This window comes from Cetorhinus maximus, unplaced genomic scaffold (assembly GCF_964194155.1).
Source record: "Cetorhinus maximus unplaced genomic scaffold, sCetMax3.hap1.1 HAP1_SCAFFOLD_896, whole genome shotgun sequence".
NCBI lineage: Eukaryota > Metazoa > Chordata > Chondrichthyes > Lamniformes > Cetorhinidae > Cetorhinus > Cetorhinus maximus.
In genome coordinates, this window is record NW_027596838.1 from 17,067 (window position 1) to 43,377 (window position 26,311).

General features: G+C 45.3%; 1 protein-coding gene across 1 annotated transcript in view; it reads left to right on the forward strand.

The window, feature by feature from the left end:
- The window catches only part of pabir2 (PABIR family member 2), a gene marked incomplete at its 5' end in the record, with an annotated part of 113,111 nt that overhangs the window by 13,699 nt on the left and 73,101 nt on the right, over positions 1-26,311 (forward strand). The window lies entirely within an intron of this gene.

Below are 26,311 nucleotides of genomic sequence, written 5' to 3' on the forward strand. Positions count from 1 at the left end.
GATGGTACGGTGCCTCTCACTGTGAGGATGGTACGGTGCCCTCAGTGTGAGGATGGTACGGTGCCTCTCGCTGTGAGGATGGTACGGTGCCTCTCACTGTGAGGATGGTACGGTGCCCTCAGTGTGAGGATGGTACGGTGCCTCTCGCTGTGAGGATGGTACGGTGCCTCTCGTTGTGAGGACGGTACGGTGCCTCTCGCTGTGAGGACGGTACGGTGCCTCTCGCTGTGAGGACGGTACGGTGCCTCTCGGTGTGAGGACGGTACGGTGCCTCTCGCTGTGAGGACGGTACGGTGCCTCTCGCTGTGAGGACGGTACGGTGCCTCTCGCTGTGAGGACGGTACGGTGCCTCTCGCTGTGAGGACGGTACGGTGCCTCTCGCTGTGAGGACGGTACGGTGCCTCTCGCTGTGAGGACGGTACGGTGCCTCTCGCTGTGAGGACGGTACGGTGCCTCTCGCTGTGAGGACGGTACGGTGCCTCTCGCTGTGAGGACGGTACGGTGCCTCTCGCTGTGAGGACGGTACGGTGCCTCTCGCTGTGAGGACGGTACGGTGCCTCTCGCTGTGAGGACGGTACGGTGCCTCTCGCTGTGAGGACGGTACGGTGCCTCTCGCTGTGAGGACGGTACGGTGCCTCTCGCTGTGAGGACGGTACGGTGCCTCTCGCTGTGAGGACGGTACGGTGCCTCTCGCTGTGAGGACGGTACGGTGCCTCTCGCTGTGAGGACGGTACGGTGCCCCTCGCTGTGAGGACGGTACGGTGCCCCTCGCTGTGAGGACGGTACGGTGCCCTCAGTGTGCAGTGTAAGGATGATACTGTGCCCGCACGGTCCAAGGACGTCGGACTGTGCCCGCACGGTCCAAGGACGTCGGACTGTGCCCGCACGGTCCAAGGACGTCGGACTGTGCCCGCACGGTCCAAGGACGCCGGACTGTGCCCGCACGGTCCAAGGACGCCGGACTGTGCCCGCACGGTCCAAGGACGCCGGACTGTGCCCGCACGGTCCAAGGACGCCGGACTGTGCCCGCACGGTCCAAGGACGCCGGACTGTGCCCGCACGGTCCAAGGACGCCGGACTGTGCCCGCACGGTCCAAGGACGCCGGACTGTGCCCGCACGGTCCAAGGACGCCGGACTGTGCCCGCACGGTCCAAGGACGCACATACAAACATACAGACTAGGAGCAGGATTAGGTCACTCAGCCCTTCGCACCTGCTCTGCCATTCAATAAGATCCTGACTGATCTGACTGTAACCTTCTGCCAAGGCCCCTCAGGATCTTGTATGTTTAACTCAAGTCGCCTGTTACTCTTCGAAAATCTAGTGGACACATGCCTAGCCTGTCCAGCCTTTCCTCATAAGATAACCTGCCCATTCCAGGTATTAATTTAGTAAACCTTCTCTGAACTGCTAATGCATTTACATCCTTCCTTAAATAAGGCGACCAATACTGTACACAGTATTGCAGATGTAACCTCACCAGCGTCCTGTACAACTGAAGCATAACCTCCCTACTTTTGTATTCAATTCCCCCGCAATAAATAATAACATTCTATTCCGTTTCCTCTTTTTTTTAATTCATTCATGAGATGTGGGCTTCATTGGCTGGGCCAGCATTTACTGCCCACCCCTAGTTGCCCTTGATAAGGTGGTGGTGAGCTGCCTTGAGCCACTGCAGTCCATGTGGTGTAGGTACACCCACAGTGCTGTTAGGAAGGGAGTTCCAGGATTTTGACCCAGCAACAGTGAAGGAACGGTGATACATTTCCAAGTCAGGATGGTGAGTGACTTGGAGGGGAACTTTCAGGTGGTGGTGTTCCCATCCATCTGCTGCCCTTGTCCTTCTAGGTGGTGGTGGTCATGGGTTTGGAAGTTGCTGTTTAAGAAGCCTTGCTGTACCTGCATACTAGCCTTTTGTGATTCATGCACAAGGATGCTCAGATCTCTCTGCATCTCAGAGCTCTGCAATTTCTCACCATTTAGATAATATGCTACTTTCTTCTTCTTCTTGCCAAAATGGACAATTTCGCATTTCCTCACGTTATACTCCATTTGCCAGATCTTTGCCCATTCACTTAACCTATCCATGTCTCTTTGTCGCCTCCTTTTCCTCTTCGCAACTTACCTTCTTACGTATCTTAATATCATCAGGAAATTTAACAACCATACCTTCAATCCCTTCGTCCAAATCATTTATATAAATCGTAAAAAGCTGGGGGCCCACCACTGATCCCTGGGACATGCCACTACTTACATCCGCCAAACAGAAAAACACGTGTTTATGGCTACCCACTGTTTCCTGTTAGCCAGCCAATCTTCTATCCATGCCAATATGTTACCCCCTACACCATGAGCTTTAATTTTTTGCATTAACTTTTGATGACACTAACCTTGGGATTTGGAGAGGCGGCGGAGCTGCCTGGAGTGAGAGCAGATAAATCGTGACTGAGGCCTGAGGTCTATACTTGGGAGTCGAAGAGGCACACCAGTCAGCAGCTCAGAACCGGCCTGCGCTGATTTCGAAAGCAGAGTGAGAAAAAAAAACAAATGGTAACATCACAGGAAAACCTCAAGTTCATTGGTTGGTAAGAAACTGCTGTTAGTGACTGTCTTTAAATCGCTGTAAATTAGAAAAGCGTATTCTTTTGAAAGAAAAAGCTGTACTTGGATTTCAGTGAGAAACACCCAGGAGTTAGGGAAAGTTAGTGGGGTGGTGAGAAAGGCATATGGGACACTTGCCTTTATCAATCGAGGCATAGATTACAAATGTAGGGAGGTCATGTTGGAGTTGTATAGAACCTTGGTGAGGCCACAGCTGGAGTACTGTGTGCCGTTCTGGTCGCCACATTATAGGAAGGATGTGATTGCACTGGAGGGGGTGCAGAGGAGATTCACCAGGATGTTGCCTGGGATGAAACATTTAAGTTATGAAGAGAGGTTGGATAGACATGGGTTGTTTTCGTTGGAGCAGAGAAGACTGAGGGGCGACCTGATCGAGGTGTACAAGATTATGAGGGGCATGGACAGGGTAGATAGGGAGCAGCTGTTCCCTTTAGTTGAAGGGTCAGTTACGAGGGGACACAAGGTCAAGGTGAGGGACAGGAGGTTTAGGGGCGATGTGAGGAAAAACGTTTTTACCCAGAGGTTGGTGACGGTCTGGAATGCGCTGCCTGGGAGGGTGGTGGAGGCGGGTTGCCTCACACCCTTTAAAAAGTACCTGGATGAGCACTTGGCACGTCATAACATTCAAGGCTATGGGCCAAGTGCTGGTAAATGGGGTTAGGTAGGTAGGTCAGATGTTTCACACGTGTCGGTGCAGACTCGATGGGCCGAAGGGCCTCTTCTGCGCTGTGTGATTCTGTGAGTCTGTTCAAAATCATGAGGGGGCTGGATAGAGTAGACTGGGAGGAACTGTTCCCACTCGTAAACGGATCGAGAATGAGAGGGCACAGATTTAAAGTAATTTGCAAAGGAAGCTATTGTGATGTTAGAAAAAGATTTTTAGCACAGCAAGTGGTTTGAGTCTGGATTGCACTGCCTGGACGTGTGATGGAGGCAGGTTCAATCAAGGCATTCAAGAAGGCATTGGATGATTATTTGAATAGAAACAATGTGCAAGGGTACGTGGAAAAGGCAGGAGAATGGCACTAAGTCATAATGCTCATTTGGAGAGCTGGTGTCGACACGATGGGCTGAATGGCCTCCTTTTGTACTGTAACTATTCTGTGATGTGGCACCTTATCAAGTACCTTCTGGAAATCTAAGTACAGTACATCCACTGGTTCCTCTTTATCCACAGCACGTGTGACTCCTTCAAATAACTCCTAGAAATTGGTTAAACACGATTCCCCCTGCAGAAAACCACGTAGACCCTGCCTCATTACATTGAATTTATCTATGTGCCCTGTTATAATGTCTTTAATAATATCTTCCAACATTTTCCCTTTAACAGCCATTAAGCTAACTGGCCTGTAGTTTTCTGCTCTCTGTCTCCCTCCTTTTTTGAATAAAGGAATTACATTTGCTATTTTCCAATCTAATGGCACCTTCCCCGAATGCAGGGGATTTTGGAAAATTAAAACCAACACATCAATTATCTCACTAGTCAATTCCTTTAAGGACCTGGGGATTTGTCAGCTCGCAGCTCCAACTGTTTGCTAAGTACCACTTCTCTGGTGATTGTAATTTTCCTGATGGTACAGTCCCCTCACAGTGTGTAGTGTAAAGATGGTACAGTCCCCTCAGTGTGTAGTGTGAAGATAGTACAGTCCCCTCTGTGTGTAGTGTAAAGATGGTACAGTCCCCTCAGTGTGTAGTGTAAAGATGGTAGAGTCCCCTCAGTGTGTAGTGTGAAGATAGTACAGTCCTCTGTGTGTAGTGTAAAGATGGCACAGTGTGTAGTGTAAAGATGGCACAGTGTGTAGTGTAAAGATGGCACAGTGTGTAGTGTAAAGATGGCACAGTGTGTAGTGTAAAGATGGCACAGTGTGTAGTGTAAAGATGGCACAGTGTGTAGTGTAAAGATGGCACAGTGTGTAGTGTAAAGATGGCACAGTGTGTAGTGTAAAGATGGCACAGTGTGTAGTGTAAAGATGGCACAGTGTGTAGTGTAAAGATGGCACAGTGTGTAGTGTAAAGATGGCACAGTGTGTAGTGTAAAGATGGCACAGTGTGTAGTGTAAAGATGGCACAGTGTGTAGTGTAAAGATGGCACAGTGTGTAGTGTAAATATGGCGCAGTGTGTAGTGTAAAGATGGCACTGTCCCCTCACAGTTTGTAGTGTAAAGATGGTACGGTGCGCTCAGTGTGTAGTGTAAATATGGTACAGTGTGTAGTGTAAAGATGGTACAGTGCGCTCACAGTGTGTAGTGTAAAGATGGTACAGTCCCCTCACACTGTGTAGTGTAAAGATAGTACAGTGTGTGGTGTAAAGATGGTACAGTGCGCTCAGTGTGGTAAAGATGGTACAGTCCCCTTACAGTGTGTAGTGTAAAGATGGTACAGTCCCCTTACAGTGTGTAGTGTAAAGATGGTACAGTGTGTGGTGTAAAGATGGTACAGTGTGTGGTGTAAAGATGGTACAGTGTGTAGTGTAAAGATGGTACAGTGTGTAGTGTAAAGATGGTACAGTGTGTGGTGTAAAGATGGTACAGTCCCCTTACAGTGTGTAGTGTAAAGATGGTACAGTGTGTAGTGTAAAGATGGTACAGTGTGTAGTGTAAAGATGGTACAGTGTGTGGTGTAAAGATGGTACAGTCCCCTTACAGTGTGTAGTGTAAAGATGGTACAGTGTGTAGTGTAAAGATGGTACAGTGTGTGGTGTAAAGATGGTACAGTCCCCTTACAGTGTGTAGTGTAAAGATGGTACAGTCCCCTCAGTGTGTAGTGTAAAGATGGTACAGTCCCCTCACAGTACAGTGCACTCACAGTGTGTAGTGTAAAGATGGTACAGTGTGTGGTGTAAAGATGGTACAGTGCGCTCAGTGTGTGGTGTAAAGATGGTACAGTGCGCTCAGTGTGCGGTGTAAAGATGGTACAGTCCCCTCTGTGTAGTGTAAAGATGGTACAGTCCCCTCAGTGTGTAGTGTAAAGACGGTACAGTCCCCTTAGTGTGTAGTGTAAAGATGGTACAGTCCCCTCACACTGTGTAGTGTAAAGATAGTACAGTGTGTGGTGTAAAGATGGTACAGTGCGCTCACAGTGTGGTAAAGATGGTACAGTCCCCTTACAGTGTGTAGTGTAAAGATGGTACAGTCCCCTTACAGTGTGTAGTGTAAAGATGGTACAGTGTGTGGTGTAAAGATGGTACAGTGTGTGGTGTAAAGATGGTACAGTCCCCTTACAGTGTGTAGTGTAAAGATGGTACAGTGTGTAGTGTAAGGATGGTACAGTGTGTGGTGTAAAGATGGTACAGTCCCCTTACAGTGTGTAGTGTAAAGATGGTACAGTGTGTAGTGTAAAGATGGTACAGTGTGTGGTGTAAAGATGGTACAGTCCCCTTACAGTGTGTAGTGTAAAGATGGTACAGTGTGTAGTGTAAAGATGGTACAGTGTAGTGTAAAGATGGTACAGTGTGTAGTGTAAAGATGGTACAGTGTGTAGTGTAAAGATGGTACAGTGTGTAGTGTAAAGATGGTACAGTGTGTAGTGTAAAGATGGTACAGTGTGTGGTGTAAAGATGGTACAGTCGCCTTACAGTGTGTAGTGTAAAGATGGTACAGTCCCCTCACAGTACAGTGCACTCACAGTGTGTAGTGTAAAGATGGTACAGTCCCCACAGTGTGTAGTGTAAAGATGGTACAGTGTGTGGTGTAAAGATGGTACAGTGCGCTCAGTGTGTGGTGTAAAGATGGTACAGTGCGCTCAGTGTGTGGTGTAAAGATGGTACAGTCCCCTCAGTGTGTAGTGTAAAGATGGTACAGTCCCCTCAGTGTGTAGTGTAAAGATGGTACAGTCCCCTCACAGTGTGTAGTGTAAAGATGGTACAGTCCCCTCACAGTGTGTAGTGTAAACATGGTACAGTCCCCTCACAGTGTGTAGTGTAAGGATGGGTCACTCCCCTCAGTGTGTAGTGTAAAGATGGGACAGTCCCCTCACAGTGTGTAGTGTGAAGATGGTACAGTCCCCTCACAGTGTGTAGTGTAAAGATGGTACAGTCCCCGCACAGTGTGTAGTGTAAACATGGTACAGTCCCCGCACAGTGTGTAGTGTAAAGATGGTACAGTGCGCTCAGTGTGTGGTGTAAACATGGTACAGTCCCCGCACAGTGTGTACTGTAAAGATGGTACAGTCCCCTCAATGTGTAGTGTAAAGATGGTACAGTGTGTAGTGTAAAGATGGTACAGTGTGTAGTGTAAAGATGGTACAGTGCGCTCACAGTGTGTAGTGTAAAGATGGTACAGTGTGTAGTGTAAAGATGGTACAGTGTGTAGTGTAAAGATGGTACAGTCCCCTTACAGTGTGTAGTGTAAAGATGGCACAGTATGTGGTGTAAAGATGACACAGTGTGTGGTGTAAAGATGGCACAGTGTGTGGTGTAAGGATGGCACAGTCCCCTCAGTGTGTAGTGTACTTGCATTTTTGGAAATCTTTATTTATGGAGTCATAGACGCTTATAGCATTCAGCCCATCGTGCCCTCGCCAATCAACAAAGATCTGACCACACTAATCCCATTTTCCAGCCCTTTGCCCATAGCCCCGGAGGGGAGGGCAACGCAAGTGAATATCTAAATACTTCTTAAATGTTACGAGAGTTTCTGACTCAACCACCCTTTCAGGCAGTGAGTTCCAGACTCCCACCACCCTCTGGGTGAAAACATTCCTTCTCACTCCCTTTTAGGCTTCTACCTCTTACCTTAATTCTATGCCTCCTGGTTATTGACCCCGCTACTAATGGTAAAAGTGCCTTCCTATCCACCCTATCTATGCTCATAATGTTAAACGCCTCTATCAGGTCCCCTCTCAACCTTCGCTGCTCCAAGGAAAACAATCCCAGCCTATCCAATCTTTCCTCATAGATCAGATACTCCAGCCCAGGCAGCATCCTGGTAAATCTCCTCTGCACCCTCTCCAGTGCAATCACATCCTTCCTATAATGTGGTGACCAGAGCTGCACGCAGTACTCCAGTTGTGACTTAACTGGCATTTTATACAGTTCCAGCATAACCTCCCTGCTCTTGTATCCTATGCTTCGACTAAAAAAAAGCAAGTATCCCACATGCTTTCTTAACCACCTTATCTACCTGCCCTGCTGCCTTCAGGGATCTATGGATGTGCACACCAAGGTCCCTCTGATCTTTAGTGCTTTCCAGGGTCCTACCATCATAGTGTAATCCCTTGCCTTGTTAGCCCTCCCCAAGTGCATTACCTCACACTTTTCTGGGTTGAATTCCATTTGCCACTGCTCTGCCCACCTGACCAGTCCATTGATATCCTCCTGCAGTTTACGGCTATCTTCCTCACTATTTATCACCCTATCAATTTTCGTGTCATCCGCTAACTTCTTGATCATACCCCCTGCATTTAAGTCCAAATCATTTATGTACATCACAAACAGCAAGGGCCCCAGCACCGAGCCTTGTGGAACCCACTGGAAACAGACTTCCAGTCACAGAAACATCCCTCTACCATCGCCCTCTGCTTCCTGCCTCTCAGCCAATTTTGGATCCAACGTGCCACTTTGCCTTGGATCCCATGGGATCTTACTTTCTTGACCAGCCTGCTATGAGGGACCTTATCAAAAGCCTTGCTAAAGCCGATGTAGGCCACATCAAATGCATTACCGTCATCAGCACCCCTGGTTATCTGCTCAAAAATTTCGATCAAATTCATCAAACAGGACCTTCCCTTAATAAATCCATGCTGACTATCCCTGATTAATCTGTGTCTCTCCAAGTGCAGATATATTCTCAGAATTCTTTCCAGTAACTTGTCCACCACCGAGGTTAGACTGACTGACCTATAATTTCCTGGTCTATCCCTTCCTCCCTTTTTTAATAATGGGACAATGTTAGCAGTCCTCCAGTCCTCTGGCACCTCACCTGTGGCCAGAGAGGATTTTGAAATTACTGCCAGGGCTCCTGGTATCTTTTCCTTTGCCTCCCTCAGAATCAGAACAGCCTGGGATACATCTCATCCAGGCCTGTGGATTTATCCACTTTTAAAGTCGCTAAACCCGCTAGTACCTCCTCTCTCTCTATGTTAATTTCCTCTAATATTTTACAGTCCTCCACCCTGATCTCCAAATCTGTGTCGCCCTTTTCCATTATGAGGACTGACATAAAGTATTCATTGAGGACTGTACCCACGTCTTCCGGGTCCCCACACAGTTTATCTCTATGATCCCCAATTGGCCCTACTCTTTCCATAGTTATTTTCTTGCTCTTCATATTTTTAAAAAATCCCTTTGGGTTTTCCTCCATTCTACCTACCAGTGCTTTACCATGCACTCTCTTAACTTTCCTAATTTCCTTTTCAAGTTCCCCTCTGCACTTGTTATACTCCTTTAGGGACTCTGCCATATTGAGCCCTCGGTATCTGCCATAAGCTTCTCTTTTTAACTTAATCCTAACCTTTATGTCCCTTGACACCCAGGGTTCTCCAGACTTGGTTCCCACCGCCCCGCCCCCTTGTCTTCACAAAAACATATTTGCCCTATACTCTCACTATTTCCTCCTTGAATGCCTCCCATGGCTCTGACACAGTTTTATCTGCAAGTAGCTGCTCCTAGTCCACTTGAACCAAATCGTATCTCATCTTAGTAAAATTAGCCTTTCCCCAGTTTAAAACTTTTATTCCTGGCCCAACCTTATGCTTTTCCGTAACTATCCCAAATCTAACTGAGTTATGGCCACTATCTCCAAAATGCTCCCCTACTGATGCGTCTTCCACCTGCCCGGGATCATTTCCAAATATTAGGTCCAGAACTGCCCCCTCCCTTGTTGGGCTTTCTATGTATTGGCTAACAAAGTTCTCCCAGATGCAACTTAAGAATTTTCTCCCTCCCTACCTTGCACACTAAAACTATCCATGTTAATATTAGGGTAGTTAAAATCTGCTACTATCACTGCCTTATTATTCTTGCACTTTTCTGAAATTTAATTACATATTTGATCCTCGATCTCTCCCTGACTGTTTGGGGGCCCATCTAAAAACATAGAAACTAGGAGCAAGAGTAGGCCATTCGGCCCTTCAATCCTGCTCCGCCATCCAATATGATCATGGCTGAACCTCTATCTCAACGCCATATTCCCGCTTTTTCTCCATACCCCTTGATGCCCCTAATATCCAAAAAAAATCATCAATTTCTTCTTGAATATGCTCAGTGACCCAGCCTCCACAGCCTTCTGTGGTAGAGAATTCCACAGGTTGACCGCCCTCTGAGTGAAGAAATTTTTCCTCATTTAAGTCCTAAATGGCCTGTATCCCGAGGCCGTGGCCCCTGGTTCTAGATTCCCCAACTAGGGGAAACATCCTCCCTGCATCTAGTCTGTCTAGCCCTGTTAGAATTTTATACGTTTCAATCAGATCCCCTCTCATTCTTCTAAACTCCAGTGAATACAGGCCCAATCGAACCAATTTCTCCTCATATGATAGTCCTGCCATCCCTGGTATCAGTCCAGTGAACCTTCGCTGCACTCCCTCAATGGCAAGTATATCCTTTCTCAGGTAGGGAGATCAAAACTGCACGCAATCCTCCGGGTGTGGTCTCACCAAGGCCTTGTACAACTGCAGTAAGACATCCCTATTTCTGAACTCACATCCTGTTGCAATGAAGGCCAACATCCCATTTGCCTTCCTAATTGCTTGCTGCACCTGCCTACTTACTTTCATTGACTGGTTTACAAGGACACTCAGATCCCTTTGTATGTCCACATTTCCCAATATATCACCATTTAAATAATACTCTGCCTTTCTGCTTTTCACACCAAAGCGTATAACTTCATATTTATCCACGTTATACTGCATCTGCCATGTGTTTGCCCATCCACACAACTTGTCTAATTCGCCCTGAAGCCTCCTTGCATCCTCCCCCTCAACTCTCAAGCCCGCCCAGTTTTGTGTCATCAACAAATTTGGAAATATAGCATTTGGTTTCCTCATCCAAGACATTTATATATATCGTGAATAGCTGGGGCCCAAGCACTGATCCCTGCGGTACACCACTAGTCACCGCCTGCCATCCGGGAAAAGACCCATTTATTCCCACTCTCTGTTTCCGGTCTGTCAACTGATTCTCAATCCATGCTGGTATATTACCCCTGATTCCACGTGCTTTAATTTTGCCCATTAGCCTCTTATGACCTTAACAAAAGCCTTCTTGAAATCCAAATACACCACACCCACTGGTTCTCCCTTATCTATTCTACTAGTTACATCCTCAAAAAACTCCAGTAGATTAGTTAAGCATGATTTCCCTTTCATAAACCCATGCTGACTTTGTCTAATCCTGTTAATGCTTTCCAAGTGTTCTGTTACCGCGTCTTTTATAATTGACTCTAGCGTTTTCCCCACTACTGATCTTAGGCTAACTGGTCTGTAATTCTCTGTTTTTTCTCTCCCTCCTTTTTTTAAATAATGGGGTTACATTTGCCATCCTCCAATCTGTAGGAACTACTCCAGAGTCTATGGAATTTTGGAAGATGACCACCAATGTTTTCAGGACCGCTTCCTTTAGTGCTCTGGGATGTAGATCATCAGGCCCTGGGGATTCTTCAGCCTTTAATCCCATTAATTTCTCTAGCACCAGTTTTTTACTAATACTGATTTTCTTCAATCCCTCCCTCTCACGAGACCCATGGTTCCCTAACATTTCTGGGAAATTATTTGTGTCCTCTTTTGTGAAGACAGAACCCAAATATGTGTTCAATTCTTCTGCCATTTTTTTGCTCCCTATTATAATTTCCCCTCTTTCTGACTAAGGGACCTACATTTGTCTTTGCTAATCTTTTTCTCTTCACATATTTATAGATGCTTTTACAGTCAGTTTTTATGTTCCCTGCAAGTTTACTCTCATACTCCATTTTCCCTTTCTTGATCAATCTTTTGATTGTCCAATCTTGTCCATTTTTGCTGAATTCTAAACTGCTCCCAATCCTCAGGCTTGCTGCTTTTCTGGTAATTTTTATATGTCTCCTCTTTGGATCTAATACTATCCCTAATTTCTTTTGTGAGCCATGGTTGAGCCACCGTTCCTGTTTTAATTTTGCGCCAGACAGGAATGAATAATTGTTGTAATTCATGCATGCGTTCCTTAAATATTAGTCATTGCCTATCCACTATCAACCCTTTTAGTAAGGTTCCCCAATCCATCATTGCCAACTTGCTCTTCATAACCTCGTAGTTCCCTTTATTTAGATTCAGGACCCTAGTTTCAGATTCAGCTTCTTCACTTTCTATCCTAATGAACAATTCTATCATTTTATGGTCACTCTTCCCCAAGGGACCCTGCACAAGATTATAAATTAATCTTTTCTGATTGCACAATACCCCTTCAAGGATAGCCTGTTCTCTAGTTGGTTCCTGTTAGGGGAAAATTAAAAATGCTAAAAGAGAACAATAAGAATTTACTGAAAAACCTTAAAATCTCCAAGCAGCCATGGATGCTAAACCTATTGACAGCTGAGGGTAAGCAGATGGACATTGCACACAAAGGGGCTTTGAGTTTTGTGAGATTTACACAGTTTCAAGAGATGAGCTAATGTCCAGACACAGGCAGAACCATTCAAGTGGTGCAATGGTGCGTTGAAGCCTTGAGAGCTGAACTGGAGATAAAACATAACATAAAGTTAGATTAGGTATACTCCTCTCTCAGATAGGGACAGGGCAGATGGTTTAACTTAGATATGGGAGGACATACAAAGACAAAGAGAGGGCTTTGATGAAACACAAACAGTTCTGAGTTATGAGAATCAAGGTCTTTGCGTACGTGTTTTAATTTTTATTTAGAATAATTGGTTAGCAGAATCACATGTTCTGTACTCTAGGATAGTTTTAACATGGTACCTGTGTGTCGGTTACCGATTGGATGTATTCAAATGTACTCAGATGTATTGTGATAAAAAAAAAAGTACAAAAGTAGTGAAATGTAATCAATCAGGGAGCTGCTGGGCCTTCCTTCTTAGGAATGATTGTGGCTCCCTTGCATATGCTTGAATAAAACCGGTTAAAGGAAGCCTGAGTCTCTGTGGGCACTGTGTGATTGGAGAGTGTAGCTTCTCCTCTTCAACTGGCCTAGGTGGTAGTTGCGGGATCGGAGGGTGTACCCTTCTTCAGTTCCTGAACATATTGGTCTAAAAGGCCATCACATACACACTCCAGGAATTCCTCCTCCACAGTATTATTGCTAGTTTAGTTTGTCTAATCTATATGTTGATTAAAGCCACCCATGATTACAGTTGAACCCTTATTGCGTGCATCTCTAATTTCCTGTTTAATGTCTTCCCTTACATCTCCATTACTGTTTGGGGGCCTATAGACAACCCCCACCAACGTTTTCTGCCCTTTGGTGTTTCTTATCTCCATCCAAACAAATTCCACATCATGATTTTCTGAGCCAATATCCTTCCTCACTATTGCATTGATTTCCTCCTTTACTAACAGCGCTACCCCACCCACCCCCTTTCCCTATTTGTCTGTCCTCTCTAAATATTGAATACCTCTGGCTGTTCAGTTCCTATCCTTGGTCACCCTGCAGCCATGTCTCTGTAATTGTAACTATATCATAACTATTTATATCTATTTGCGCTGTTAATTCATCTACCTTATTGCGAATGCTCCGCGCATTAAGATACAATGTCTTTAGACTTGTCCTTTTAACCTTGTTAATCATCCCCCCCACCCTGCCAAGGACATTGGTCCCGGCCCTGCCCCGATGCAACCCATCCTGTTTGTACTGGTCCTACCTTTCTCCGAGTTGGTCCCAGTGTCCCGGGAATCTGAATCCCTCCCCTCTACACCATTTCTTCAGCCACATATTCATCCAATATATCCTGTTATTTCTACTCTCGCTAGCACGTGGTACTGGTAGTAATCCTGAGATTACTACCTTTTGAGGTCCTACTTTTAAATTTATGTCCTAACTCCCTAAAATCAGCTTGTCGGACCTCATCCCTTTTTTTACCTATGTCCTTGGTACCAATATGTACCACAACTACTGGCTGTTCGCCCTCCCACTTCAGAATGCGTGGAGCCTCTCCAAGACATCCTTATAGTACACACCCAACAACGTGTCTGCTCCTTTTGTGTTTTTTATTTCTACCCATATGGCCTCATTTGATGATCCTTCCAAGATATCATCCCTACTCACTGCTATAATTGATTCCTTGGTCAATATTGCATCCCCTTCCTCTTCTATCCTCCTCTCTATCTCATCTGAGTACCCTATAACCAGGAATGTTGATTTGCCAATCCTGCCCTTTTAGCCAAGTCTCGGTCATAGCTATGATATCATACTCCCACCTGCCTATCTGTGCCCTCAGCTCGTCTGTTTTATTCCTCAAGCTCCTTGCATTAAAATATATTCCATTTAGCTTTGCTAAACTCATTTCTTTCTTATTTAGCCTATGTTTCCTCTGCCTTCCAGACTCACTCACTAGCGTTTTAACTTCTAATTCCACCTCAGCTCCTCTCCCCTCTGAACTACTTTTCAGGATCCCATCACCCTGCCAATTTAGTTTAAATCTGCCCCAGCAGCATTAGCAAACTTCCCCGCGAGGATGTTGGTCCCGTTCCTGTTCAGATGTAACTTGTCCAACTTGTACAGGTCCCACCTCCCCCAGAAATGGTCCCAATGCCCCAGGAATCTAAAGCCCTCCTTCCTGCATCCTCTGTCCAGCCATGTATTCAACTGCTCTATCCTTCTGTTCCTATATTCACTACTGTGTGGCACCAGGAGTAATCCGGAGATTATTACCTTTGAAGTCCGGCTTTTCAATTTCCTACCTAACTTCCTAAAGCCTGCTTGCAGGACCTCATTTCTCTTTCTTCCTATGTCATTGGTCCCAACATGGACCACAACCTCTGACTGTTCACCCTCCCCCTTCAGAATGCTCTGCAGCTATCCTGTGACATCCTTGACCCTGCCACCCAGGAGGCAACGTACCATCCTGGAGTCACATCTACGGCCACAGAAATGCCTGTCTACTCTCCTCACTAACGAATCCCCTACCACTATTGCCTTTCCACACTTCTTCCTCCCGCCCTGAGCAGCTGGACTACCCACAGTGCCATGGCCTTGGCTGTGGTTGGCCTCCACAGAGGAACCATCACTCTCACCGCTTTCCAAGGCCAAAAAATGGTTTGCAAGCAATATGCACTTGGGGGATTCCCTCACTACCTGCCTGATCCCCTTCTGTCTGGCGATCGTCCATTCCCTCCCTGCTTGCATTTCTTAAGCTGTGGGGTGACCACGCCCTGAATCATGCTATCCACGAACCTCTCAGCTCCGTGAATGCACCATAGTGCCCCAAAGCTCCAAAGCCCAGAGCTGGAGTTGCACCAGCCGGAGGCATCTCCTGCACACATGGTCATCCAGACCGCCAGGATTGTCTAGGATTTCCCACATAGCGCAGGATGTGCAAATCATGGGACTGATCTCCCCGGACATATCTTAACTAAATAGAATAAGAACCCTTGCTTTTATTTTACCCGTACTCCTACTTGAGTATAGACTAGATGCTAGATCTTCTAGATAAACTAGGTCCTCTCGGTGCTGCTGACAGCCTGTCCCAGGGTTCTGCTCTCACACTTTCCTCTAGATGCTGCTGACTGCCTGTCCCAGGGTCCTGCTCTTGCACTCTCCTCTCTTTATTCTACTGTTGTCCTTGCTATTGTCCTCTGTCCTGTGATGTGCTTTCCTTTTTCATCCTTTTTGTTGAAGCTGCACACTGGAGAAAATGGAGGCAGGGACAATCAGCACAGCACAAGTAACTCTCCTCAAGGCATTTTAATGACTTGGGGCAGACAGGCTGATGGACATTTTATATCCAGTTGTCATAGTCCACGTAGGAACAGTGACATGGAAAGAAATAATATTGATGTTCTGCTGAGGGAAATTGTGGAATTAGGGTCCAAATTAAAACACAATCTCAAGGGTAATAATCTGTGGATTGTTACCTGAACTCCTGCCAATTGACATAGGGTCAAGCAGAATAGGGGAGTAAACATAAATGAAAACAGAAAATGCTGGAAAAACTCAGCAGGTTTGGCAGCATCTGTGGAAGAGAAATAGAGTTAATGTTTTGAGTTCAACCTGACTCTTCTTTGGAACTTAGGTTGAAACATTAACTCTATTTCTCTTTCCATAGACGCTGTTAGACCTGCTGAGCTTTTTCCAGTATTTTTGGTTTTTATTTCAGATTTCCAGCACCTGCATTATTTTGCTTTTATTTTAGAGAATTAAACACATGGTTTAACGAGGGATTTGGGAGGAAGGAGTTTCAATTCATGGGGTTCATGGGGCACTGGCACCAATACTCAGGAAAGAGAGAACTGTTCCATTGGAATGGGTTCCATCTAAACCGGGGTGGGATTAATGTAACTGGGGTTTTGATAGGGCATTAATCTAAAAGGCGGGGGGGTGGGGGTGCAAACAATGTAATGATAAAAGCAAAATATTGCGGATGCTGGAAATCTGAAACAAAAACAAGAATTTCTGGAAAAACTCAGCAGGTCTGACAGCATCTGCAGAGAGGAACACAGTTAATGTTTCGAGCCCTTATGACTCTTCATCAGAACTAAAGAGAAATAGAAATGTGGTGAAATATAAGCTGTTTAAGGGGGGTTGGACAGGTGAAGCTGGATAGAAGGCCAGTGATAGATGGAGGCAAAGGAGAGATTGCCAAAGATGTCATAAACAAAAAGTCAAAGGGGTGTTGACGGTGGTGATATTAGCTAAAGGATATGCTAGTGGTGACATTAACAATGTAATGATTTGGGTAAAGACGAGCAGAGTGGGATAGGCAAGGACAGAGAATCAGCAAATAAGATCCTTGCAAACAATAGCAGTAAAAAAATAAAATTAGTGACCAGAATTTTATGTTTGCCTCACCAGTGGGTTTCTGGCAGTGGAGGGCTGGGGGAGCGTGAGATTGCAGGGACAGGATTCCCTCCAGGTTCCCGCCTGCCCTGACCACACAGCGATTTTACACTGGAGCGGGCAAGGCCCTGGAAGGGAAGCCCACCCTTGCCCCAATTGAGGCCCTTAAGTGGCTAATATATCAACTTTTAGGCTGGCGGGATGATTGAACTTGCGTGTGGGAAACCCAAAAAAGAAGTTACGTCATGGGCGAGAATGGTGGTAGGGGGTGGAGGCCTCCATCAGAAGCCCCCTTCTGAAGCCGGGCGCCCTCTCCTTAAGGTCTGCTGGCCTCTGGACCTCCACCCCAACCCCTCTGCCCTCTCCCCAAGACCCCGATCGCCCCATCGCACTCTTTACCCCTCACAGGCCTTCCCTACCATTCCCCCTCTGGGACCCTTTGAACTTATCTGGGCCTCTGGTGCCCAGACTTAGACTCCAACGTCCCCCTGCATTTCTTCTTCTGTCCACTGTAACACTTGGCCAGCAGCTCTCTAGGGTGGGATTTCCTCCCGAGTGAGGGACGGAAGTTCTGTCTGCAGCCATTAACGCTCATTTGAGCATGAAATGGCTGCGGGGCACTTGGACTCAGCAGGGATGTGTTCCCCGCCGACTCTTTGGATGGCAGGAAGCGAGACCCCGCCATCCAAAAAATTAAGGCCATTGGCTCTTTATCCAAATGCATGAAGCATTCGCAATTAGATGAGCCACTGTCACAATCGAGATAAATGGTTTAGATCTAATTACAGAAACGTGGTGACAAGGGTTGAGAAATAAATATTCCAGGGTACACAACATTATGAAAAGACAGGCAGATTGGAAAAGGAGGAGGGGTGGCCCTGATAGTAAAGGATAACAAGAACATTTGTGAGGAAGGATCTTGCCACAGAAAATCAGGAAGTTGAATCATTATGGATAGAGATTTGAAATAATGAGTCAGGAAACACTGAAGGGAGCAGTTTACAGGCTGCTTAACTGTAGTCATACTATTGGTCAGAGCCTTAAGCAAAAATGTTTGGAGCTTGTAAGAAAGGCAATATAATAATTGTGAGGTCTTTAATCTGCATAAAGCTGGACCAATTAAATTGGCAAAAGTGGTGTAGAAGATGAATTTGTTGAATACTTTTGGGGCAGTTTCCTGAATAATAGTTTGTGGAACCATCTAAGGATAAAGCTATTTTGGATCTAGAGTTATGCAATGAGGCAGGTTTAATTACGAATCCCATAGTAAAAGATCCACTGGGAAAAAGTGATCATAATACAATTGAATTCCACATTAAGTTTTAAAGAGGAATGCTCCAATCTCAAACGAGAATCTTAAACTTAAACATAGCCAATTACGAAGTTGGCTCAAGTGAACTGGGAAAATGGATTCACCTGAAGACAGGAGCAGGAGTGGAGGCAGAAGTGGACCTGGACTACACCTGAAGTCAGGAGCAGGAGTGGAGGCAGAAGTGGACCTGGACTACACCTGAAGACAGGAGCAGGAGTGGAGGCAGAAGTGGACCTGGACTACACCTGAAGTCAGGAGCAGGAGTGGAGGCAGAAATGGACCTGGACTACACCTGAAGACAGGAGCAGGAGTGGAGGCAGAAGTGGACCTGGACTACACCTGAAGTCAGGAGCAGGAGTGGAGGCAGAAGTGGACCTGGACTACACCTGAAGTCAGGAGCAGGAGTGGAGGCAGAAGTGGACCTGGACTACACCTGAAGTCAGGAGCAGGAGTGGAGGCAGAAGTGGACCTGGACTACACCTGAAGACAGGAGCAGGAGTGGAGGCAGCAGCAGACCTGGACTACACCTGAAGACAGGAGCAGGAGTGGAGGCAGAAGTGGACCTTGGCTACAGTTATAGCTGCAGGAGAACGTCGGATTTGAAAAGAAGAAAAAAAAATCAAACCATGACATCACAGGAAAGTCATAAGGTGATTGGTTGGTAAGTATTGCAGCTTAGGGGCTGAGTCTAAACAACTGGGAGTTTAACAAACATTAAAAAATATTAACTATTAATAACAAATAACAATGAATGTCTAGTGAGTCTTAGTTTTTGTTTTTGAGTGAGGTTTATTAACACTAGTAAAGTCATTTAAGTATTAGTGGGTTTTATCAGTATTGGTAGTTTTATTAATAGTAGTAAAGTTCGTTAGTATTACTAAAGCTTTTGTAAGGAGCATATCTTTTTATTTCTGTCGGACTGTTGTAAAGAATATATCTTTTTATTTTCTGTTGGACTGGGGATTAAAATTACAATGGTTTCAGGTTGAAAGACATGTCCACTGGAACAGGATGAGACATATATACAATGTTGCAGCCTTGGAACAGAGTGTGCCATGAAAGACAGGATGGTGCTGGAAAAGAGTCCTGAACCAAGGGAGCTGCCCGACAACAGCATTTAATTGGCTCCTGACCAGGTGACCATGTTTTGTGAAAGAGCAGAGCAGAATAGCTCCTAGTGTGAAAGGAGCAAGACCTAAAACCTCTTTCTCCTGTATGTGGAAGATTCCAGTAATTCCACAATAATAGCTAGCTTTTTTTCTCCTCATATCTTTATAACCTGCTCTCTCTGAAAACCCCTGTCAAGAGGCAAAGGGGAAAATCACTGTTGGAGACATTGAAAGGCAAGTACTCAACCAGTGAACTAAATACTGAAAGTGTTGGCAGACCACCTCATGTCATCAACAAGCACTGAAAGGAATTTGGAAGACATCGATCAAAATCAACCCATCGAATCTTGTACTCCAGAATTGGTGCTATTGAACTGTTTTATCCCACCCTTAAAATCCATGTTTTTGTGTGTCTTTTGTGTGCGTGTATAAGGATTTAACAAAGGGGTAGAGTTTAATTTATAGTGCTAGAAATTAGCAGTTCATATTTCTTTCTTTTGTCACTGGTTAATGACAGTTTGTTCAATTAACAGTTGTTTACTTATTAAGTTTCCAAACCTGGTGCTCGTATTCTGCTAATCGAAATTAAACCGTTAGGTAGAATTGGGGCAATCTGGTGGTTTGATCAAACATTTTCACTTTTGTCATGGCTCAGGGAACAGTGGGGCTGATATTACAGCGCACTATCCCCAATGAGTCGTGACACTTTATTAGTATTGGTAAGGTTTACTACCAGTTATGAGTTTTATTAGCAGTAAGAAGGTTACTAGTTAATAAATAGAGAAATGGCAGGGCTGCTCCAACCTTGAGAGTGGGAACTCCAGGAGCCTTCCAGTGTCCTAGTTAGCCATTTGTGCATGAAGTGTCCTCAGTTGCAACAACTTGAGCTCCGGGTTTTGGGGCTTGAGCAGCAGCTGCCATCTCTGCATCGCACCCATGAGGTTGTGAGCTTTGTGGATAGCTTATTTATAGACGTGGTCACCCTACAACTTAAGAGTATGCAAGGAAAGAAGGGATGGGTGACCACCAGACTGTCAAAATGAACAGGCAGGTAGTACAGGAGTCCCCCTAGTGCATCCCACTCTGCACAAGTATTCAGTTCTAAATACTGATGAGAGTGATGGTTCATCTGGGGAGTGCTACCAAGTCCCCTGGACATAACATAAGATATAGGAACAGGAGTAGACCATTTGGCTCCTCGAGCCTGCTCCGCCATTCAATAAGATCATGGCTGATGATCTTGTGTTTCGATTTCCACGTTCCCATCTAACCCCGATAACCTTTGATTCCCTTGCCTAACAAGAATCTACCTACCTCTGCCTTAAAAATATTCAATGACCCCGCCTCCACCACCTTCTGAGGCAGAGAATTCCAAAGTCACACAACCCTCTGAGAGAAAAAGTTTCTCCTCGTCTCTGCCCTAAAAGGGCGACCCCTAATTTTAAAGCAGTGCCCCCTAGTTCTAGACTCACCCACAAGAGGAAGCATCCTTTCCACGTCCACCTTTTCAAGGCTGCTCAGGATCTTGTATACTTCAATCAAATCACCCCTCACTCTTCTAACTTCCAGTGGAAACAAGCCCAGTCTGTCCAACCTTTCCTCATAAGACAGCCCACTCATTCCAGGTATCAATCTACTAAACCTCCTTTGAACTGCCTCTAATGCATTTACATCCTTCCTTAAGTAAGGAGACCAAAACTGCACACTGTATTCGAGGTGCAGTCTCGCCAATGCCCTGCATAACTGAAGCTTAACTCCGTTGCTTATACGTTCAATCCCTGATGGCCTGCAACCTAGGGTCTTAAAAGTAGTGCCTCAGAGTTAGTGGATCAAATGGGTTGTAATCTTCCAAAATCCCCTAGATTCTGGAAAGGTCCCAATGGATTGGAAAGCCACAAACCTAACACCTCTATTCAAGAAGGGAGTATTTTGCCAGTTAGCCGAACATCTATCATTGGGAAAATGCTGGGATCCATTATTAAGAAAGTAGTAGTAGGATTTTTAGAAAACCTGTTATGGTCCTGGACCAGACCCCCAAGCCTTTGGTAAGATCTGGTTAGGGACCAATAACCTATTGTTTAAAGTAGACAAAGTTTGAGATTCAAGACACTTGCTAAGAGAATAAAGCCACAAGATTCCACGGTTTTGAACAAACAATAAACTTTACTATACATGGTCAGAAAGATAAAACAAATTGCAATATCTGTCTTATAATCTTTAATATGAGGTACATGTGAATTAACAGCAAACTGTGGTTGAAAGCACCACACTGCACAATAAATGGCAGATGCGACCAAGATAGATTCCACGGATCCCACCCAGACTTCCGTAAACACTGTGAGTCAACCAATCACATTGAAACTGTCTCTCTCTCTCATGAGGGATTCCAGCCTTCACCTTCGAAGATCTCGCCTTGGAATTCTCTGCAAGAGTCGCTCCAACTTGGACTGCTTCAATGATGGCATACCTCCCAGGGTTTCAATCTTGTCTCCTGAGATTATGTCTTAGATTCCCGGGTATTCACTCAGGCACGAACTCACAAGCGCAACTTCAGCTCTTCAGCCATGCTGAGCAGAATACTACTGCTCCAAATGGGTATCTTCACCCCCACAGCACAGAGTCACCAGCCTTCTGCCTCCTTCGATCACCAGGGCCTCTCCTGAGGCCTTACCATTGAAATACGCTGACTGCAGACCTTTTTCTGCTTGGAGCCTCTTTCTATGCTCCTATTTCCTCTTAACTGGCTCCTCTCCCTGTCCCTTGCCTGGGACGCTTCCCGATTATGGCATTCCGTTCCCAGTCACATGACTGGGGTTTTTGTGCCTTTTTTCCTCTATTTTTGCAGGCACACCGTTGTCAGAATGACCAAGCCCTTTAACTGCCAGGTTCCGCATGCACTGACTGCTCCTGGCCTGTGCATGCGCTAAACTCCTGAGGCCTGTCAGGACTTGGAGTTCCTGCCCCCTGCTCCAGAAGAAAGTAAGTTGGCTCTCATTACAAATGGTAAAACAATCAAGCAGAGTTAACATGGTTTTAAGAAAGGCAAATTGTGTTTGACAAATTTACAAGAATTCTTTTGTGATGTAAGTAGTAGGGTAGATAAAGGGGAGCAAGTACATGTAGTATGCCTGGATTTCAAAAAGGTTCTTGATATGGTGTTACACAAAAGATTTATATGCTAGATAAGGGCTCATAAAGTTGGGGGTAATATATTGGCATGATGGAGGATTGGTTAGTGAGCAGGAATCAAAGAGTAGGGATAATTGGAGCATTTTAAAGTTGGCAGGCTCTAAGTAGTCGAGTGTCACAAGGATCAATGCTGGGGCCACAGCTATTTACAATCAATATTAATGATCTAGATGAAGAGGCAGAGAGTAATGTATCTAAGTTTGCTGGCAATACAAAGCTAAGTAGAAAGGTAAGCTGTGAGGAGGATGCAGAGAGCCTGCAAAGAGTTAGTGACAGCTTAGTGATGGCAGATGGAGTATAATGTGAGGAAGTGTAGGCGGTAAGAATAGAAAAGCAGAATATTTTTTTAAAAGATGTGAAACTTGTAAATGTTGATGTACAGAGGGGCTTGGGTGTATTTATATGAGGAACACAGAAAGTTAGCGTGCAGGTGCAGCAAGGTCCAGGACAAAGCAGCCCACTCAATCGGCACCCCATCCACCACTTCCTTCCGCCACTGATGCACAGTGGCAGCAGTGTACTGTGGCGACTCACCAAGGCTGATTCAGCAGCACCTTCTGAGGATGAGTAACTGTTGCCTATACTCTGGAGTTTAGAAGAACAAGAGGTGATCTCATTGAAACCTGCAAGATCCTGAAGGGCACGATGGAATAGATACTGAGAGGATGTTTCCCCTGACTGGGGAACCTAAACACAGGGACACAGTCTCAGGATAAGTGGCTGATCATTTAGGAATGAGGAGAAATTTGCTCACTCAAAGATTTTGTGAACCTTTGGAATTGTCTACCCCAAGGGTTGTGAATACTCCATCATTAAATATATGCAAGACTGAGCTAGACAGATTTTTGGAGTCTCAGGGACTCGAAGTATATGGGGAGTGTGCAGGAAAATGGAGCTGTAGCTCAAGATCAACCATGATTGTATTGTATGGTGGAGCAGGCTGGATGGGACGTATAGTCTGCTGCTGCTCTTATATCTTATGTTCTTATGTGATGACCTTGTATTCTGCTATTGAGATGCAGTGGTTTATAACCTGTCAATATCCATTCAAGGCTACAGGGTTCAATTGCTGTGCTCTCCTGAGGTCAGTTAGAGACTACTGTATATACTCAAGTCATTGTCGATCTTCTGTAAAGTCAACCTCTGATTTTTAGCCAAAAAATCCTTAATTATTCATCTAACTTGTGTAAAGGTGACCCCAGACTTTCCAAGGACATCCACCCTCTGAATCAGCTCACTGCCACACTCTGTGCTTAGAGTAACACTGCAGAGACCAGGATTTGAAGCAGGAGTTTTCTGATCTTTCTGAATTGATGCTAGATCCTAGAGTGCAGTTTGCCCACTGAGATATCAGAGAATTTTAGTTAAATTTTAATTTCTTGTTGAAATGATGGAGGTAAGATTGGAGCCAACTACAGAGTCGATGTGTACAGTGTGAGCTGTGAGTGTATTAAACTTTCCCAGAAATGAAACGAAGCTCACGAAACTGTCATGAACAGTCCGATGGCCTCATAGGGAAAGAAAAGGGATAATAAAAACTTACCATTTTGGGCTTCTTTCTTCTCCAATCTATTTCCTTGTGCTATGATCCCAGCTGATGTTGCTACTGGACAAGTCAGATCCCAGCTTGGTAGATCCTAACTTTTATTTTTTGTTTAGAAACGTGGAGAGTGGCTACTGAACAGAGTCACAGGAGTCAGCTGATGACAATTTAACAAAGAATAAAACATTTATTAATCAAGAAAAGATGAACTATATTTCAATACTCCTTCACCCACACCTATAGCTTTACAGATATATGCAGATTTGTAAGGATAACACAAGTTACAAAACCTATCTTATACTCTCACGTTCATAGTGAGTATACAGTCCATGTAAACCAATAGGTGACCTATGGTCAGGCACACCACATTCATAAACTAAGTGACAGCTGCGATCCCAAGCAGTTGCGATGCATCTCTCATCAACTCCCCCCAGACGCTTGTCACACCGTGAGCCAACGGGCCTCACTGAACTCCATCTTTCACACGAGGATTTCCAATCTCCGTTCTCGAGGAACCCGTTTCGGAATCTTCTTCCAAACGACACTTTCTCTCAGACCCTCCCACAAATGTCCACCTCCAGGGTTTCGAACTCTCTTTCCGATGTTCCTCTCCCCTGCATCGCCATGTGCATTCAGGCTTTGCCTTCCACACACTCACTCACTCACACTCACTCACTCTCTCTCTCTCTCTCTCTCCCTCCCTCTTTCTCTCCCTCCGTCTTTCTCTCCCTCCCTCTTTCTCTCTCTCCCTCTTTCTCTCTCTCTCTCTCCCCTCTCTCTCTCACTCACACTGGACTATGCCAACAGAACACCATTCACATGCCCATAGTAAGGAGTCACCAACTTTTGGCTGTCTCCTCGAATCTTCTGGCTTCTCGCCAGCCATTTTGCTTTAAGTCTGCATCCTACAGCTTTCTCCCTTTAAGCTTGGGGACTTCCTCTGCTCCTCACTCCTGACTTCACTTAACAGGACCTTTTCTAGATTCCTGTTCTTTTCCTTTGACTAGAAGATCTCCTTGGGACCCTTGCTTTCTGTTCCACCCCTTGGCTTTGGGACCTTACGGTTCCTTTGGGAAATCTGCTCTCTGCAGGGTCCAGCTTCTCCTGGCTTCTGGTTTCAACTGAACTCAAAAACTGGTCTAAAATCAAAAAACTATTGCGGATGCTGGAAATCCAAAACAAAAACAGAATTACCTGGAAAAACTCAGCAGGTCTGGCAGCATTGGCGGAGAAGAAAAGAGTTGACGTTTCGAGTCCTCATGACCCTTCAGCAGAACTGAGTATAGTTAGGAGAGGGGTGAAATAAAAGCTGGTTTAAGGTGGGGGGGAGGAGAGAAGTTGAGTTGGGGGATGGTTGTAGGGACAAGCAAGCAGTGATAGCAAGAAAGACCCAAACCTCCCTGTCGCTTGCCATTTTAACACTCCACCCTGCTCTCTTGCCCATATGTCTGTCCTTGGCTTGCTGCATTGTTCCAGTGAAGCCCAACGCAAACTGGAGGAACAGCACCTCATCTTCCGACTAGGCACTTCACAGCCTTCCGGGCTGAATACTGAATTCAACAACTTTAGATCTTAAACTCCCTCCCCCCATCCCCACCCCGTTTCTTCCCCCTCCCTTTTGTTTTTTTCAATAATTTATATAGATTTTTCTTTTCCCACCTATTTCCATTATTTTTAAATCTACAACTATAATACCCTGTCAGTCTTTCCACCCCACCCCCACTAGAGCTGTACCTTGAGTGTCCTGCCTTCCATTCTTAATTAGCACATTTTCTTAGATAATATCACCACCTTCAACACCTCTTTGATCCTTTGTCTGTGACATCTTTTGATTATCTGCTCCTATCACTGCTTGCTTGTCCCTATAACCACCCTCCCCTCAACCTCTCTCTCTCTCTCTCTCTCTCTCCCCCCCACCTTAAACCAACTTATATTTCACCCCTCTCCTAACTATACTCAGTTCTGCTGAAGGGTCATGAGGACTCGAAACGTCAACTCTTTTCTTCTCCGCCGATGCTGCCAGACCTGCTGAGTTTTTCCAGGTAATTCTGTTTTTGTTTTCAAAAACTGGTCTTCTGTTCTCTCTGTGTCTGTGGGCCCCTTGTTGCTAGGAAACGGACCAGCTTTTCTACTTCAAGAGTCATAAAACCTCATTAAAAATGCAGGTATACACATAGACCCACAGACTTGCAGGCATCAGTTTAAAATGAAACTAAAACTTCCCCCCTTAACACCAATACAGAAACACAAATGAAACTTAAAAAGCTAAAACTCATTCTTAACACCCACAAATATAAATAGCTTACTTAAATTATCTCTAGTTCCTAACACTTGTGAGACACAAGCTTCAGAAACTGAGAGACTGAAAACCCAGCATAGTTCTCTGCTGGCAGTGTGACCCACGAGCGTTGGGAATTGAAAATCAGCCTGCTGAAAATCATTGCCTGTGTAAAAGTCAATTCCTTAACTTCTTGCCTAAAAATGTCTCAGAAAGCACAGAACCACAGAATTTTAACAGCACAGAAGGAAGCCATTCAGCCCATCATGTCTGCACCAGCTCTCTGAATGAGCAATTGACCTAGTGCCATCCTCTTGGTTTATCCCTGTAACCCTGTGTATTA